Below are 19,872 nucleotides of genomic sequence, written 5' to 3'. Positions count from 1 at the left end.
CACGCTGGCGAGGGTTTTCAGGAACAATCCGGCTCCAGCTCAGTTTTTATCGCCTCACAGGCAGGAAGAACATTTCGGGATTTACCTTACTAAACACTCAGAATTATTTCAAACCATGAAATAATGAACGCCATGCCTGCTTCAAGTCAGTTTAAAAATGAACCCACTTCCTTTCCTTTCTCTAAATATTTGCCTCATCTCTCCTTCTTGCATTACAATATTTTAATTAAGTAAAACAATGAAAAAAGAGAGGGAAAAGAAAATGAAGTGTGAAGCATGTGGCCTATTTCCCAAGCTTTTTCAAAACTTCTCAGAGCTCTTTGGTCTCCAGTGGTGTTTGAAATATTCTTCACCCCACTAAGGAAAGGATGAAAAATTGATCTCCTCCAAACTTCAAATACTGCATATTTCTACAACTACAGACTGCAAGAAAGAAAGGCAGGCTTAGGAGATACCAGACCAAACAGGAAGCAGTTCTCAGAGGGACTACAGCTCAGCTCAGGCAGTTCCATGGGCAGTGTGTGTACACAGAGCTGCTAGGAGAATAAACACCAGCTCTACTTCTGAGAAAAATCAAAGCCAGTCCTGGAGAAACCGAACATGGGAGTCAAACCTCAGTCATTTGGATTAACTTGTAGGGGAAGGTCAAGTTGGATCAACACAAAGCCTTGAGAGTAAAGGGATTTGCTTTGTTTTGTTTTGTTTTGTTTGCAAAATGCAAGTGTACTCATTTCAAGGTTCACCCGGATCCATCCTTCTGGCTTTGTTTCTCAGCAGCCTCATCCCAATTCCATTGTGCATGAACCATTGGGCTCTCACTAGTCTCCATGCAGACTGTAAACCTTCTTCCCCCTTCTCCTGAAATGTCCCATCCCCGCTGTCAACTCGGTGAAGTCCTTCTCAAGTTTCAAGGCCCCACTTCCAAAGTCACCTCGTATACACAGAGAACAGCAGGGATCCCCCAGCACTTTGTGCATACCTGTAAGACGGTAAAGTGGTTCTCACCCTGCCTGAGTGGCATTAAAACCTCCCAGAGAACTTTTCAATAAAACGCTGATCTCCCACCCCATCCAGAACAATTTTGTTCTGAGCATTAGTAAATTTTTTTCAAAGCTTCCCATGGGATTATATCATGCAGCCCAGACTGCAAACCTTTGGTACACACCGAGTTATCACACTGAGTACCCTGTACCCCAGGAATAGCGAGGCTCACCACAAGGCTTGTCAGCAAGGATGGAGAGTGTAGATCCTTTGGGACGCTTCTTTAAGAGTAAGGAATGTCACGTGATTTCTTTGTCCTCCTTCGGGTGAACATCATCAACAGCAGTGCACCTCCCACCCACCTCCAAAAGAGGGTAGAGCTCTAATCAAAAGTGGGAAAAGACTCCCTACTCCACCTCCAGTTAACTTCCCACTGCTTCCCCAACAGTAACCTCTCTGCGACTTTTGTGCCCTGGCCCCTTCCTCTCCAGCTAGTCCAACTGTGTGGCTGATTCACAGCTTGCTGACCACTTGCTCCCTTGAAGCCTTCTCCTGTCCACTTCACTTTGCAGGGGTTTACCCTCCCACTCCAGGCCACTTCACTTTGCACCTGTCCTTAAGTGCCTTGATTGGTTAATGATCTCACGGGATGAGTGTATGTGTATGAAAAGCTTTGTTGTGGAGAGAGTACGGAAATGTATATCTTAGAGATTTTTAGCTCCTGCCCATAGGGCTCACTATGTATAGCAGGCATTCCACATGTATTTGTTGACAGAACCCACAGAGCTGGCCCTCTTCCTTCCAGGCCAGGTTGTGGGTTCAAAAAGAAAGGTAAAGACTAAGAACTGTTGTTGTTCAGTCCCTAAGTTGTGCCCAACTCTGCGACCCATGGACTGCAGCACGCCAGGCTTCCCTGTCCTTCACTATCTTCTGGAGTTTGCTCAAATCCAAGTCCACTGAGTTGGTGATGCCATCCAACCATCTCATCCTCTGTCACCCCCTTCTCCTCCTGCCCTCAATCTTTCCCAGCATCAAGGTCTTTCCCAATGAGTCAGCTCTTTGCATCAGGTGGCCAAAGTACTGGAGCTTCAGCTTCAGCATCAGTCCAGAATACTCTGGGTTGATTTCCTTTAGGATGGACTGGTTTGATCCCTCAAGGGACTCTCAAGAGTCTTCTCCAGTACCACAGTTTGAAAGCATCAATTCTTTGACGCTCAGCCTTCTTTAGGGTCCAATCCTCACATCTGTGCATGACTATTGGAAAAACCATAGCTTTGATTATATGGACCTTGGGAAAATGGACTGGTTAAAAATCGGGAAAGGAGTATGTCAAGCCTGCTTATATTTATTGTCACCCCATTTACTTATATGCAGAGTACATCAGGCAAAAAAGACTAAGAACAGCACTGCTCTAAAAATCCACATCATAAACATCACAGCAAATACTCCTTGGTAGATAGTATTCGAGGATGACTTCCACAATCTTTGCCCTATGGTTGTACTTCCATGATTATGTCAAATAGTAAAAGTGTATTTGCAGCTACAGTTAACTTACTCATTGATTGGCTGTAAGATATAGAGAATTAACTAGATAATCCAATCATGTGAGCTTTTTTTTTTTTTTTAAAGCAGAGATTTTCTCTGAGAAAGTCAGAACCACTTGATGTGTAAGGAGGCGTCAACAGCAGACGGACCTTACTTGAAGAAGTGGCGTCAGGGGAGAGGGAGACCTGAGGAAAGAGCCTGAGAATATTCTCCAGAAGCTCAGAGTGAACTCAAGCAAACATCCACCAAGAAAATGAAGACCTCAGTCCTGCAAAGATAAGAAACTGAATTCTGCCAACTCCCTGAATGAGCTCAGAAGTTGAGCTCCCAGACTCTCCAGGTGAAAAATGCATCTTGATAAGCATCTTGATTTCAGCCTTAAAAGACCTAACCCAAGAACCTAGGCAAGACTGCCTCCCTTACAGATAATAAACATTAAATAAATAAATGTCAAGCCATTAAGTTTGTGGTAGTTTGTTACAGAGCCACCCCCAACCACTGCCCTCAAACTGGTTAGACGAAAAAAGTCCCTCTTATAAATTAGCAAACATATCTTAATATCCTGATTAATTACATTCCACATATATGAGAGGCTTCAGAAAGAGAAAAAAGAGTAGACCAATGCAAGGTACCCTCAGTGTGCCTCTCACAACCCATTCTATTCTTCTATTGAGAAAGGCGGTAAACTGTCATAATGTCCTCCACATTAAGTCCTATTAATGAAAGCCATTTATGAATTATTAGCAACTGAATAACAAATCATGTCATCTGTCTCAAAGGTTATTTGCTGAGTGCGGTCTGACACTGACCAATAGGAGTTGGAATTCTTAGTTGCAACTCCCTGAGCCTGACATCTGGAGAGTACCCCACCCAGCACAAGGTAACTATTCGACCCTTGATGTAGGGATGAGGGCACCCTGGTGCCCATGCCAATCTCCTAGGAGGCCAACAGTCTTCCTGCTTCTTAGCCCCCCACCTTGCCTGGTGACAGATGAGAAGCAGGTAGTCACACGGGGGCTCTTGGTGAAGCATTCCGTACACTGGCTCTCATGGGGTCTCCCTAGATCCACAGATCATGCAGGGGCTCCCGAAAGGCCATGTGATCAGCCTCAAGGACCCACCTCAGGGCTGAAGGAGGATGAGCAGCTGTGACTGCCCAGCCCCACCAGCCACCATGCTGCCCGGTAATGCCCCCGGCATACACAAGCTTTCCCAGAAGCCTTTCCTGAAGTCACCTGCCAGCCACCACCCCTCGCCAGCCTGCTCCCGTCTGTCTGCGTCAGCATTTGTCTGAACACCGCACCTCCATCATCCATGGGGGAAATTGATGACAACGGCAAGGCAAAGGAATGTAACTACATCCTATTCTAAAAGCACACATTTATTTTATTTTATTTGAGAAATGTATGCATAATGTATGGCTGTACATAAATGTTTTTACAGAGCCTCTTAAATGATTTACCATGAGGTATGTGTTGATTATAATCTCTGCTTATTTAAGAGGGCCCTGTTTACCCCCATAATAGTTAATACATTGAGACAGGTTTCAACTAACTGTGACACCCGTAAACAAAAGTTACTGATCTACCTCGTGAGTTATAAAACTTGTAACATGCTGTAAACAGCTCTGTCATTTTATTTAGCATATTGCATTGTGTGAGCCGCCTTATTTATCTAGTGGTAAATCTTTATGTATCAAAAATGCTACAGAAGGCACAACAGATAAATTACAGACAGACACTAACATCTGACTAGTTAATCAAACAAATAGGACATGTAACAAAGAGAAAAGCTATAAATATTGACAACAAGCTGCTTCAGTCACAAAAACATTCAATACTTCAGTTCTCAAGTGTGAGTTTTATATCAGTCCCCTGGAAACAGTTTGTATCCTCCAATAAATTTTTACAGTTGATTCACCTGCCTGATACCCCTCAGCCATTTCCTTCAGAAGCTGTCAAACCCGCCAACGATAATATATGGCCCGACCAACAAGAACAGCTGTAGTCATTCTCTCTGCAGGTTCTCGCACCCTGTTCTGCATAAAATAATACATCAAGATTAATTGATTTCCCGTCAGTCTCACAGAACAGAAAATTAATTTTCATGTAGCTATTTTCCCCAGCATATGAATTTTGTACATGGCAAGTAATTTAAGTTTTTAATTATTCATGAGCGAGGAGGGAGTGGGGGGGAAACATGAGAAAGTGAGCTTTGCCGAACCCCCAAGGCCAATCCCTGGGCCTGGGTTTGTGCTGAGGCAACAATAGCATTCGCTAATGCCCATATAAATAATATATGTATTAACATACATCTTAGTACAACACCAATTTCTCTCACTCTGACCCGAGACTACCAGGTCACCCTGCGGTACTTTGTCAAAGTCGCCGGGCCGGCCACATGTGACAGGCTGTGGGAAAACACAGGCCGCGGCCGCCATGCTGGAGTGACCTCTGCCGGCCCCTGGGCGGCGGCCGCGGGGCCCCCGCAGGAGAGCAGGTGATTTAACGGGCAGTGTGTGACGCGGGACCAAGCACACGTTGCTAATCAGCCAGGTGCTACCTCAGCGAGCCTTCCATTTGCAGGTGCCACTGACTTGTGAACGAGAAAAATGTAACCATAAAAGAGAAAGCGAGCATGGGACTCGCTCAGGCCCCATCTTTCACAGACGCTCTGCAGACCAGCGTGAGCAAAACTGTCTCCTCGGAAAGGAAAACCGCCACACCGTGAGCACCTCTGGCAATCGAGAATGCTTGCTCAAATGCCAACCAAAATGCTCCCACAGTGCCTCCTTAGAAATTTCACTGGCATACTTCGTAGAACCTGCCAGACAGGCAAATGTACGCCACCCGCCTCCAGTCACGGAGCTGGATTTAACCCCGTTAGGACCGAACACGGGTTTGGGCTGCTTCACCTCATGGGCACTCTTGGGCACGGAGGCAGTTGGCCACTGGAGTCAAGGATTTGGGGTCATTGATTATTGATTGATGCCCTCTTCCACCCTGAATATGATCTGGTGTGAAATCAGGAGATCACTATAAACAGTTGACCTTCTCCCAGTTAAACAATGAGACCTCCCCCCCCACCACTGTGTAATAATCAGGCAGAGGACAGAATCAAGTCATGTCACCAAATTCATACAGGCCACAGGGAATCCAAAAGAGACACAAAGAAAGAGAAACTTCTCTCACCCCAATGAGAAGTAGAGAAAGAACATGGATCACGTTATTTCTGAGAAAAGAACCTGGCTTGGGTAACCTGAATAAGCAGCTCTGATTTGGGGCCCTCGGTGGCTCAGCCTGCAACGTGGGAGACTTGGGTTTGATCTCTGGGTCAGGAAGATCCCCTGAAGAAGGAAATGGCAACCCACTCCATTATTCTTGCCTGGGAAATCCCATGGCCAGAGGAGCCTGGCGGGCTACAGGCCAGTGGGTCACAAGGAGGCCACACAACTAAAGCCAGGAGCACATGCACACGCCCACCCATAAGGCAAAGGCCCCACCAGTAGGGGGAGCACTTGGTAAGGAGGAGACAAGTGGAGAAGGTCAAAAACAAAAATGAAAGGAACTCAAAGGAAGCCACACAATAACCCCAAAAACCACAAAAATTTACCAGAGGAGGGTGGGGCTGGGGGCAGGAATGATTGATTCCCTTAATTGAGGGAAGGAGTTAAGTTGGATGAGAACTTGGTGAAATATTAAGAAAGGCATGAAAATGGAAGTTTCTACAAACATTCTTTTTCCTTACTGTTTTTAACAGCTTCTATAAATGACCACTCTAACCAAAACCAGAGAGTCATCAAAAACTGCTGCTTTGCTAGCCATGCTTCATGCTGGAGGCTGGCACAAAACCGGGCTTCCAGTGTTTCCGTCATAAAACCTGTTTCCCCATAGCCAGTGAGACCTGTGAGAACTCACTTTAACCAGAAAGTTGGCACCTGCGCAGCAGCAGAGCTTACATTGTTTGAATACTGTTTCAGAATAGGGCTTCAGGATTCTATTTCTATTACCTTGATGGCTCCAGACAAAAGGGTAACATGATACATCATGTCAAGCAGCTAATTATTCACACCAAAGACCAGCTCATCAACTTCAGCTGGGTTAAAATTAAAAGGAGGGGAGGCATTCTCCATTTTTTCACGTGATGTATTTACAAGGGGAGGTTCAATGAAGTTTGCTTAAGTTTTTGTACTTCTGGGTTTCAAAACAAAACAAGATGAGGAAATTAAATATAGTGTTGAGACCCCAACAACAAAGGCCGTAGTCAAGTGCTGCCAAACAAACCCAGGTCACAAGCTGCAACAGTGTCCATGGCCAAGAAAACACGTCCAGGTCCTGCTGACCTTCTTGACTTGTCCATGGCCACATTTCTGGGAGCCACCCAAGCCTCCAGCCCAGCAGTGATGCGGTAAAACCACAAGCCCCAGAGAATGCCAGGGAAATTCTCAGCTAATTACTGCTCACAGCTCAACGTGACATACTCCCTACTTTGCTGAGAGTTCTGCCATCCTGGTAGACTTGAGAAGTTTGACAAAGCAAAGCAGCTAAAAAGAGTGAAATAACTCAGGCAATCAGGTGATAACTGGTGTGTGTGTGTGTGTGTGTGTCTGTGTAGAGAGGGGACATGGATGGGTTCAAGGGAAAAGTATCCACCATGGAGCTAAAACCCCCATCAGCCAAGCTCCCAGCCCAGCCCCGCCTTCCCCACACACCCAGGAGCGCTGCACTTGCCATCTGCATGGTAACAAAGGTGCATTTCAGTTTATACCTGTGTTTGTAGGTTTTCTTCATCAGATGGGGAGGAGGAGGTTTGCTTTATCTCATTTTAAAAATAATCCTATTGAGAACATAAATGAACTCATTATGCACACCATAAAAAAAAATATATGTGTTGGCAATTCTGTAACTAAAAACGTAAAAAACTTTTGAAGTCGACGCTGCTACTGGCATAGCTTAAAGGTCTTTGTTTCTGTAAATTCAATTGAGTGTTTCTATTTCTAAGTCTGGCAAGAGGTTCTAATTATTGTTAGAAGCCTAATTAGCATTTAGTATTACATTACAACAACTGCAGCAAAATTGTACCCATTCTCCAATAAACAGTATTCACAGTATGCAATCAAGCCGCTGTACCGAGCAATGAGAATTAATAGCACCGCACGACAATGGTAAATCCTCCATCTCCCGCTGTGTGTGTTTAATAATTTTTCACTCCTTCCAGATTGTTCCCATCAAGCACAATTCCCAAGGTCCTAATCAACCACCCTCCCCATCAATACTACACAGAGATCTGAGCACTGAAAATTATCTGCAATTTCAAAAAGTGCTTTGTTGCATTATTAGGCCACTGACCTAAGAGGTAATGGGTAAATAGTTTCTGAAAAATGTCCAAAGCACAACATAAATTAAAGCTTATAGTCTTGCCTGCTGTTCTCACCATAGCTATAACTGCAAACTATTACGATTTTTACACAATATTCCTAACTATAATTTTACACCATAATATTGGTGCAAAGCGCCAAATGTTCCACTTTCATGTGTCTTCACTTACTAAACGAGGAGGAGAGTTTGGGGAGGAAGCTGATGTATTTGGTCCCTTAGAATTACTCTTGGCCACCCTCTCTCCAGTCTTGCCCATCTGCCTACCTGCCCTCACACACACACACACACACACACACACACACACACACAGTTTACAATTAACGTGTAAGCAACTTACAGTGATCAAAGGTACAAGGTTTTTCTAAGAAGTTGTGTGTATCAGGCTTTCTGCATCTCACAAACATGTGAGTAGGTTCATGGATTTAGGGCATGATGTTTCAGAGTGGGCTCAGGGGAAAACTGGGAATCTCAGCTGAGAGGACAGCTTATAGCACCTTCTATTGCCTGGTGGCAAGTATAACCACATCATACAAGACCAAGAGAGGAGAAACACTTTATTTCAACAAAATGAAAAGTATACTCTGCGTTAATATGAAGAAAAGTTTTTGACCAGGAAATATGGGACCCGGAGCTCAAGTCAGAGCATCATGCAGGAGCACGGGGCTCTCAGGGTGGCTAGCCTAGAGTCAACACACAACACATCACAGCAATCCTCGTCAAAAGAACACATCAGTACTAATCGAAGAGTTTGGGCTGGATGATGTGCTGTTGGTGATTATTTGTCGTACAAAGGAGTAAAGAGAAAAGGTAATCAAATTGAAAGGGAAGAGATTAAAGTGTCATTATATGCAAATGACATGATACTATATAAAGAAAATCCTAAAGATTTCACACAACTACTAGAACTGATCAACAAATTCAGTAAGCTGGCAGAACACAAGATTAGCATACATAAATTGGCTGCCTTTCTTTACACTATCAATGAAATACCACAAAAGGAATGTAAATAATCCCCTTTAAAATTGCATTAAAAAAAATACTTAGGGATAAAACCTGACCAAGGAGGTGAAAGACAAATCCTGAGAACTACAAAACACTAATTATGGAAACTGAAGATGATTTAAAGAAATGGAAAGATATCCCATGCTCTTGGATTGGAAGAATTAATATTGTTAAAATGGCCATACTACCCAAAGCAATCTGCAGATTTAATACAATCTCTATCAAATTACCCAAGACATTTTTTACATAACTAGGAACAAGTAATCCTAAAATTTATATGAAGCAAAGATATTTCTGACGGCTCAGCCCAACTTAACCAAGTCAACAGCTGAGGGCTTTCCCTGAGCAAAGCTAGATGCTAAATTACCCGGGGGTCAGCCATACTTTACCAAAGAAAATACATCTTGTTTTGCCATTACACATCATCGCCCCTCAAAACAAAAGACATTCACATTAGTAGGTTAATGCCCATCAATGTCTCAAGATTAATGACTTACTGAATAATACACCAAGTGTCCTCCAACAGTGTAATAACACTCTATGCCTCAGTCATGCAGTCACTTATTAATCCATTCAACAAATATCTTTCAAGTGCCCACTACACTTTGAGGCACTTGGGATACATTGCTGAACAAGGAGGGCAAAGATTTCAGCCTTTGTGGAACACGTATTTTAGCACAAGGTACACGAATCATCTCCAAAAATTTCAATAAATAAGTAAATTATATCACATGTTGGAAAGTAATCAGTGGTAACAGGCAGTAGTAAGGGAAGAAGAAAAAGACCAGAATACGAGGATCAGGAACTTCAAAGAGTGGAGACTGTAGTACAAAATCAAGTGGCCAGGGTGGGCTTCTATGAGAAGGTGATTATTTGAGCCAAGACCTAAAAAGAATGAAAAACGCTTGGTAAATGCCTTAAATCGCTAACATTTCTTCTCCTAATTCCAGGCACCCCCTTCACCGTATTTTCTGATACCAAGATCCATTGATCAGCATACTGAGTGGACAGGCACTCCTGCAGGACAGTAGCTGCGTGGCAACATGGCACAGCAGCCATGGGAACAAAATCTATGTCTCTAATCACTTTAGTATCCCAACAAGGAGCACTGTGCCTACAAAAGAGCAGGTACCCAACAAACATCCAGAGTCAACGAGCACACAGCGATTTGACAGTAACTTGTTTCTGTACTCACAGCACCCGAAATGATGCCCTAAATAAGGGTATAATTAATATTTTATGAATAAATTATCCCTCCCCCCAGCTTCATGGAGATATAACTGGCATACAACATATTACAAGTCTGGGCTTCCCTGGTGGCTCAGATGGTAAAGAAGCTTTATGATTTAATATATGTATTGTAAAATTATGAACACAAGAAGGTTAGTTAACACACTGATCACCTCACATCATTTTAATTTATGTGTGTGAGTGTGTGTACGTGTGTGTGTGTGTGGAGAACTTTAAATATATACTTTCTCACCAAATTTCAAATATACAATATAGTATTGTTAACTATAGTCACCAGGATGTACATTCCATCCCCATAACTTGCTCATCTTATAATTGGAAGTTTATACCTTTTGACTACTTCACCCATTTCCCCCACCAGACCACCTCTGCCAACAACCAATATATACTGTTTCTATGAGTCCAGTTTTTTTTTAGATTTTACATAAAGTGAGATCATATAGTATTTTTCTTAGTCAGATTTATTCCACTTAGCAAAATGCCCAAAAGGTTCATCCCTTTTGTCACAAAGGACAAGAATTCTTTATTCTTATGGCTGAATAATATTTATATACATATATGTTTATAATGCACGTATATAAATATATGCATATATACATTTACATATATACACACGTATATTCTCACGTTTCCTTTTCCCATTCATCCATCAATAACTTAGGTTTCCGCATCTTGGCTATTACAGATAATGTCACATTGAACACAAGGGTGCCAATATCTCTTCGAGGTAGTTATTTCATTTCCTTTGGATATATATGCAGAGGTGCAGTTACTAGGTCATATGTGAGTTCAATTTTTATTTTCCAAGGAACCTCCATACTGCTTTCTATAGTGGCTGAACCAATTTACATTCCCACCAACAGTGCAGAAGAGCTCCTTTTTCTCCATGTTCTTGCTACCACTTATTTTTTTGATAACAGCCATTCTTGTGGTTTTGATTTGCATTCTCCTGATAATTATTGACGCTGAGCACTTCTTCATGTACGTGTTGGCCATCTGAATACTTTTTTGGGGAAAAAAAAATGTCTATTCCGGTCCTTTGTAAATTTTTCAATTGCATTATTTGCTTTTTTGTTACTGAGTTCTAAGTTTCTCATATACTTTGGATACTAACCCCTTATCAGATAAGTGGTTTGCAAATATTTTCTCCCATTCCATAAGCTGCCTTTTCATTTTGTTGATTTCTTTTGTTGTTCAAAAGAAGAAAACAGGGATTTTTTTTTAGTTTGATACTGTTCTACTTACAGATTTTTGCTTTTGCCCCCTGTACTTTTCATGTCATACTCATGAAGTCATTGCCAAGATCAGTATCAAGGAACTTTTGTAAGTAAATAATATAAGCCTCCAGTTTCATTCTTTTGCACTTGAATATCCAGTTTTTCCAACGCCATTTATTGAAGAAACTATTTTTCTCCATTAAGTATTCTTGAACTATGAACTATGCTCAGTCGCTCAGTCGTGTCCGACCCTTTGCGAGTCCGTGGACTGTGGCCCACCAGGTTCCTCTGTCTATGGGATTTTCCAGGCAAGAATATTGGAGTGGGTTGCCATTTCCTTCTCCAGGGGATCTTCCCCACCCAGGGATCGAACCTGGCTCTCCTGCATTGCAGGTGGATTCTTTACCATCTGAGCCGCCAGGGAAGTCTGTAAGTATTCTTGAGCCCTTTGTCAAATACTACTTGTCTGTATGTGGATGGGTTTATTTCTGGACTTGTGATTCTGCTCCTTTGGTCTGTGTGTCTGTTTTTATGCCAGTACCACAGGGTTTTGATTACTACATTTTATCAGAAGGTGTGACACTGCCAGCTTTGTTGTTCTTTCTCATGATTGCTTTGGCTATTCAGAGTCTTCTGTGGTTCTATATAAAATTTAAGATTGTTTTTTCTACTTTAAAAAAATGCCATTGGGATCTTGATAGGGATTGCATTGAGTCTATAGATGACTTTGGTATGGATATTTTAGTAATAATAATTCTTTCAGTCTGTGAGCACATAGTACATTTTATTTATTTCTTCAATTTCTTTCATCAATCTCTTATAGTTGTCAGTGTACAGATCCTTTATCTCCTTGGTTATGTTTATTTCTAAGGGTTTTATTATTTTTGATGCTATTATAAACAGGACTGCTTTCTTTCATTCTTTTTCAGATAACTTGTGTATTAGTATATAGAAATAAAACTGATCCTTGTGTGTTGATTTCATATTCTGCAACTTCATTGGATTTATTAGTTCGAGTGGTTTTGGGGGGATCTTTGGGATTTTCTACTAATATATATGATTATGTTATACGCAAGCAGAGACAATTTTATTTCTTTCTTTCCAATTTAGATGCCTTTTATTTCTTTTTCTTACCTGATTACTCTGGCTATGACTTCCATTACTATCAGACTAAGACTGGCGAAAGCAGACACCCTTGTCTTGTTACTGATCTTAGAAGAAAAGCATTCAACCTTTCACCATTGAGTATGGTATTAGCTGTGGGTTTGTCATATCAGCCTTTATTACCTTGAGCTACATTCCTTCTATACCCAATTTGCTCAGAGTTTTTTTTATCATGAATGGACACTGAATTTCATCCAATGTTTCCTGCATTGATTGAAATGATATGATTTTATCTTTCATTCCAGTAATGTGATATATGACATTGCACATATTGAAATGCATATACTGAACCAAACTTGCATTCCACAGATAAATCCCATTTGATCACACTCTATGATACTTTTACTGTGTTGCTTAATTTGGTCTGCTAGTATCTTGTTGACAATTTTTGCACTGATATTCATCAGAGATACTGGCCTATAGCATTCTTTTCTTGTTGGAAGAAGATCTTATCTGACTTTGTTGGCCTTGCAAAATGAGTTTGGAGATATTCCCTTCTTTTCACTTTTTTGTTAAAGTTTGAGGAGGATTGCCATTGATTCTTCTCTAAAGGTTTGGTATAGTTCACCATGACACCATCTAGTCATGGGTTTTCTTTGTTAGAAACTTTATGATTACTGGCTCAATCTTTTGTTTTTGGTCTGTTCAAAGTTTCTATTTTTCATGATTCAGTCTTGGTAAGTTGTATGTTTCTAGCAACTTTTTTCTTCTAGGTCAGGCAAACTGTTGGTATATAACTATTCATAGTAGTCTCATGATCTTTTGTATTTCTGTGACATCCATTGTAATTCTCTTTTTCATTTATAATTTCACTGATTTGGGTCCTTTTTTTTCTTGGTTATTTTAAGGTCTTATGCTTTATCTTCTGAAACAACTTAGTTTCATTAATCTTTTCTATTGTTTTCCCGTTCTCTATTTCATCCATTGCTGCTTTCATCTATTATTTCATTCCCTCTGGTAACTTTGAGCTTACCTTGTTCTTTCTTTGGTTCTTGAGGTGTAAAGTTAGGTTGTCTAAGATCTCTCTTTTTTTTTTGAAGGATACATTTACTGTTATAAAATTCCATCTTAGAACTGACTTTGATGCATCCCATTAATTTTGATACACTGCATTCCCATTTTCATTTGTCTCAAGATAATCTGCAGTTCCCTTCTCTTCTTGATCCATTGGTTGTTCACAAGTGTGCTGTTTTGTTCCCACATATCCGTGGATTTCTCAGCTTTCCCTTGCTATTCAAGTTTCACACTTGATTTAATTTCTACCATCTCAAATTTGTTGAGACTCGCTCTACGATCTAACACATGATCTCATCTAGAAAATGTTCCACGTGCACTTAATGTGTTTCTTCTCCGGTTGGATGGAATGTTCTGCATACGTCTATTAAGTCATTTGGTCTACAGTATTGTTCAAATCTGCTTTTCCCTATTGGTTCTCTGTCAGGATTATCTATCCATACTTAAGAGTGAGGCATTCAAGCCCACAACTATTATTTCATTGCTGTTTATTTCTCCTTAGTTCTGTTAGTGTTTGCTTTACACATTTGAGTGTTCCACTGTTGGCTACATAAATATTTACAATTGTTATACCTTCTTAATGAATTGACTTCTTTCTTATATAACTACATTCCTTGTCTTTTTTGACCAGTTTTTGCTTGAAGTCTATATTGTTTGCTGTATGTATAACTAACCCTGCTTTCTTCTGGCTACCTCTTGTTTGAAATAACTTCTTCCATCCCTTGACTCTCAGCTTGTGAGCAACATATCATTGGATCTATGTTTTCTATCCACTAAGCCATTTTTTTAATTGGAAAAGTTAATCCATTTATGTTTATGGTAATTACTGATAGATAAGGACCTACTATTATCGTTTTGTTCATTATTTTATGGCTATTCTCAAGTTCTTTGGTTCCTTGCTTCTTCTCTTGCTACCTTGCTCTGTGATTTGATGACTTTTGTGGCAGTATGATTTGATTCCTCTGTTAATCTTTTGTGTATCTGCTACACAAAAGATCTTTCTGGTTACCACATGTCTTATATAAAATATATTTATAAAAATAACATCATGGACTGTAGCCTATTATACTCCTCTGTCCATGGGATTTTCCAGGCAAGAGTACTGGAGTGGGTTGCCATTTCCTTCTCCAGAGGATCTTCCTGACCCAGGGATCGAACCCAGGTCTCCCACACTGTAGGCAGCTACTTTACCATCTGAGCCACCAGGTAAGTCCTCTTAGAACTGAAAGGAAATGAAAGATCCTCTGCTTGCAACAAAGAGGCAATAAACCTAGAGCAGAAGTGATACTTTCAAGACTACAGTCCACCTCTCCTAAGTACTCATCATATGACTCTTTACTCTTCAGAGACAAGACAACACGGTAGAGTATCTCAGAGGATGGCAGTTCTCTTTATCCCTCCAACATGGCCCTGTTGGTTGTTCTCTGTCTCCCCATGTGTATAACCTTGGTTCCTCAATAACCACTACTTATTTTCCACTTTGGGCTGAGTCCTACTATTTTTAACTTTTTCCTTACTCCTCCAGGTTCATATCATCTAAGCAAACCAAATATAGCATTTGACACAAGGGGGAAAGCAGAAGACAACTGAATACCCCATAGACAGTCAAAAGAAGAAGCAGCTTGCTGTCTTGGACTTATCAACTAACATATAAATCCAGAAACCCTCTCCTTTGTGTCTCTTGGACACGCCAAAGATCAGAGTCAGCTTCAGACAAAGCTAAGAATCCTAAAGGGAAAGCGTTTGAGAAGTCTCCTTCTTGAAAATTCCTATTTCCCAGAAGAATGTTGACAAGGAAAGTCCATTTCTGCACCTTCCTTAGGCCTCATGATCCATCAGCTACTTTGGAATGACAAATCCAGTGGTATACAGAAAGCTCTGGTTATCTCCAACATCCTATCCTCCCCCACTCACCACCACCCTCCTTAAAGACAAAGAACATTATAAGATGAGTCTGTTTCTTGAAGGAAAATTGCTACCCTCCTCCTTAATAACTCCTCAAGAAAGAACTTTCCTCCCACTTCCTTTTCTTTCTAGCAAAAGCAAAAATAACTAAACTTCAAGGTAAGAAACGAACACATGATCCTTCATTCTGCCTCAGTCATGGGCATCTAAATAAGAAAGTCCCTTAAATTAAAAACAAATAAATAAATAAGAAAGCCCCACTAATTTTTGTCCACTCTGTATATGAAAACAAAGTCAAACTGTAGCACCAAAATAGAAAGGCTAAGTGAGCTTGCCCATGAAGTTAGGGCAAGGAGATGAATAACATGTTTATAGGATGGGAACAGTTTACCTGATGATGACAGATAAGCATGAAAAGTATGACAGTGACAAATGTGAAACATACAAACTCCTTCTTAAGAAAGTTCTCACTCAGCAAGAGAAAATTACACAAACTTGCTGGCCTTTCTTGGATGGTAAGACATGGGAATCAACTCATAATAATTGTAATAATAATAACAATAATGACAGCTACCAATTATTAACGGCTTACCATTGTGCTAAGTACGTCCCATGCATGTTCTCTTCAAAGTTGGGAATTTGGCAGTGGCCTGGGCATGGCTGTCATAATTACTCATGGGGCATCAGCAGTTCATCAAAGCATAGACCAAGTATTCATTCTGATCCATTCCCAAGAGACTCCTACACATGTTAAAATTTGAGACCACTGGATCATTAACACTGGTCCAAATCTAAGGTGATCTTTGTGCCTGTAATTCAGGAAGCATGGATTTGTCTTTAGATTGGGAGCCATGAAGCAGTCTTCCAGTGCATGTCCACCACTGACAGCAAGGCTCTTAAGCCTGAGCTAGAGGAGGCCGCTTCGCTGAGCCGCCTTCAGCCTTCCTTAGGCTGTGCCTTCCCCCCATGGGATACAAGGCCTAGGAACATTTTGGAGTACATCGTCTACTTTCTAAGATGCATTTTGGGTATCCAGAATTCTGCCACTCTCTGCCCAGACGACCCAGAGCTCACTTCTATAGCTGCACATCCCTGATCCATCCTGCAAAAGTAAACCAGTGTCCAACCTTAACATGAGAGATGGTTCTTTATGACGAGCTGAGAATGGACATGTAGGAATTTCCAGACACAGATGCAATAGGCTCCTTACAGGACAAGACAGCTAGGGGTACACAAGAAGGGGAACAGGCAGTGGACCCAGGGTAGGCTGTGTTCATGCTGCCATGTTCCAGCTTAAAACCCCAAAGAGGTGAAGAATTCTAAACTGAAATCTGGAATTTCAAGTCATTAATTAAAACATGTTTTTCATGACAAGAAGATATAACATAATTAGATATATGGTATGCAGCCTTCCACTTGCACTCAACCAAGAATCTGTAAATGTTAGGAATAAATCTGACCACTGCCTCGCGTTTCTCATCGTGGTTAAGACTCCACGCTGTTTCATGCTTCCTCTTCAACACAGGCGTGCCTCCCTTTAAGCAAACCCAATAGTTGGATGTCCAGATTTATATAAAAGGACACTTTTATACCAAAGACACATTTGAGAGTAGGTGCCCCATTTACTAAAGGATCCCATTATTCAGCAAACTCCCTTGATGCATTTGGTTGAACCAACTGATAAAAATTCATTATTACTGTTGCTTAGTTGCTACGTCATGTCCAACTCTTTTGAGACCCTGTAGACTACAGCCCTCCAGGTTCGTATGTCCATGGGATTTCCCAGGCAAGATTATTGAAATGGGTTGCCATTTCCTTCTCCAGGGGATCTTCCCAATCCAGGGATCAAACCTGTGTCTCACTCAGTAGGTGGATTCTTCACCACTGAGCCACCAGGAAAGCCACACACACAAAATCTCACAACCTCATCTCTTTGTATGTGAAGTGGTTAGAGAAAAGGACACTAAAGGCTTTCCCCTTTATTATTAAAGTTCACAGATAATATTTAACCTAAAAAAATTAGAAAAAGGAGATAAACAAAAGGAATGGTATAAAAATCATCTTTTCTAGAACTTGACAAAATGAGCACTGTGGGCATGCAGCAGTATTTGTACTTCAGGGTTTTTTAAATGCCATTATGTACACATGAAAACACAGAGATATAGGTGGTTAATTTTATAAGAATTATGTCATTCCATGGCTATAAGCAATTATTTGGTACCACCCACACGCCAGGCCACTGGGAAGTCCAAGGTGAGTAAGACATGATTTCTGCCCTTTTAGACAAAGCTTGTGCTATGGCTGAAGAGAACAGTGTATAAACCAATAATTACATTACAGTATGAAATATGCTTTTGGGGATTGCCAGGTGTCTCAGTGATAAAGAATCTGCCTGCCAATGCAGAAATTGCAGGCGACATGAGTTTGATCCCTAGGTCAGCAAGATCCCCTGGAGTAGGAAACGGCAACCCGCTCCAATATTCGTCCTGGGAAATCCCATGGACAGCGGAGGCTGGCAGGCTACAGTCCAGGGGTCGCAAAGAGGCAGACACAACTAAGCAAGTGACCGTGGTTGCATGCATGAAAGATACTTTGCCAGAAATCTATAGGAAGGACTAGAGAGGACCCCATAGACAGTCCAGAAAAGGGAATGACTCTTTCTGCCTAGAGAGTAACTTCCAGGTTTTGACAGCACTAATATTCAGACTCTGGGCTTCCTATTCTCACTCAACAAATATTTACTGAGAAAGTACTGTGGGCCAAGCTCTATTTTAAGAACTGGATACCGTGATGACCAAGACAAAGCTCTACCCTCATGAAGCTTACATAAGCCAACAAATTTGCAAGAAAAAATTTAAATTACATACATTCCCCTTGATATATATATATAGTAGGTGTTCAATAAATGGTTGTTGAATGAATAAAGAAATAAAAATCCATGCTAGCCCACCAGTCTGTAATTTCATTTCAAAGGCAGCTGTTGTCCTTGAAGTTACCAGAGTAGACAGTTTTGAAGTTTCAATACACAACCGGGTATGTCTGCTCTGTTTCACTTAAAAATATGAATCCAATAGGCTTAATCCAAAATCTCTAGCTCTGAATTGGGTTACCATGTGTTGTATTTGATTTGTATTTCCATCAGTATCAACCCAAGCATCCTCATATAGACACCAGCAATGTACATGATTTATAGCAAGTCAGTCAAGGCAAAGCCTATAGCTTCCCTTCACATTTTGACGTTATCAGATTACTTCAGAAGCTGGCAGCAGCTACCATAAGTAACAAGCTGTCAGTGTAAATAAATCACTCTCTCAGAAATAACTGCTAAAAAGTATAGATTAGTATGAGCAGAGGTGGGCTTGGACATTTTTTTCTTCCACTTTCCCCTTCCCAACAAGTCTCCCATATATTTAATTTTATATAAAAAAAAATGAATTCATTTTCTTTCTTTAAAAAAAAAAGGTTCCAGCTTAAGATCTATGTAAGAACCTCAAGTCTCAAAAGGAAGGTTTTCAGCTCTGGTGTATAAATCATAAGGCAATCAATCTGCAATCACCTAGAGATGCCCAAGGTATAGGGAACAACTAGTAAGTTCTGTGAAGAGCAACCCATGCCAAGCCAATTTAATTTCCTTCTATGATGGAGTGACATGCTGAGGAGATAAGAGAGAAGCAATAGATAGCAATTCACCCGGACTACAGCAGGATTCTGCTTGGTCCCAATAGGATGCATTTATGATGAGCTGGAAAAAACTCACCTTCAGTTCAGTTCAGTTCAGTTCAGTCGATCAGTCGTGTCTGACTCTTTGCAACCCCATGAATCGCAGCACACCAGGCCTCCCTGTGCATCACCAATACCCAGAGTTCACTCAGACTCACGTCCATCGAGTCAGTGGGCCATCCAACCATCTCATCCTCTGTCGTCCCCTTCTCCTCCTGCCCCCAATCCCTCCCAGCATCAGAGTCTTTTCCAATGAGTCAACTCTTCACATGAGGTGGCCAAAGTATTGGAGTTTCAGCTTTAGCATCATTCCTTCCAAAGAAATCCCAGGGCTGATCTCCTTCAGAATGGACTGGTTGGATCTCCTTGCAGTCCAAGGGACTCTCAAGAGTCTTCTCCAACACCACAGTTCAAAAGCATCAATTCTTCGGCGCTCAGCCTTCTTCACAGTCCAACTCTCACATCCATACACGACCACAGGAAAAACCATAGCCTTGACTAGCCGGATCTTTGTTGGCAAAGTAATGTCTCTGCTATTCAATATGCTATGTAGGTTGGACATAACTTTCTTTCCAAGGAGTAAGCGTCTTTTAATTTCATGGCTGCAGTCACCATCTGCAGTGATTTTGAAGCCCAGAAAAATAAAGTCTGACACTGCTTCCACTGTTTCCCCATCTATTTCCCATGAAGTGATG

At 41.2% G+C, this 19,872-nt stretch overlaps 1 protein-coding gene across 2 annotated transcripts in view; it reads right to left on the bottom strand.

Annotated features, from left to right (window-relative positions):
• Positions 1–19,872, bottom strand: part of LOC104997535 (chromosome unknown open reading frame, human C10orf11) — a 926,454-nt gene that overhangs the window by 596,342 nt on the left and 310,240 nt on the right. The window lies entirely within an intron of this gene.

Source organism: Bison bison, unplaced genomic scaffold (genome assembly GCF_000754665.1).
Source record: "Bison bison bison isolate TAMUID 2011002044 unplaced genomic scaffold, Bison_UMD1.0 scf7180017864309, whole genome shotgun sequence".
NCBI lineage: Eukaryota > Metazoa > Chordata > Mammalia > Artiodactyla > Bovidae > Bison > Bison bison.
Note: the sequence above shows the minus strand (reverse complement) of the source record. Positions and strands in the feature narration are given on the sequence as shown.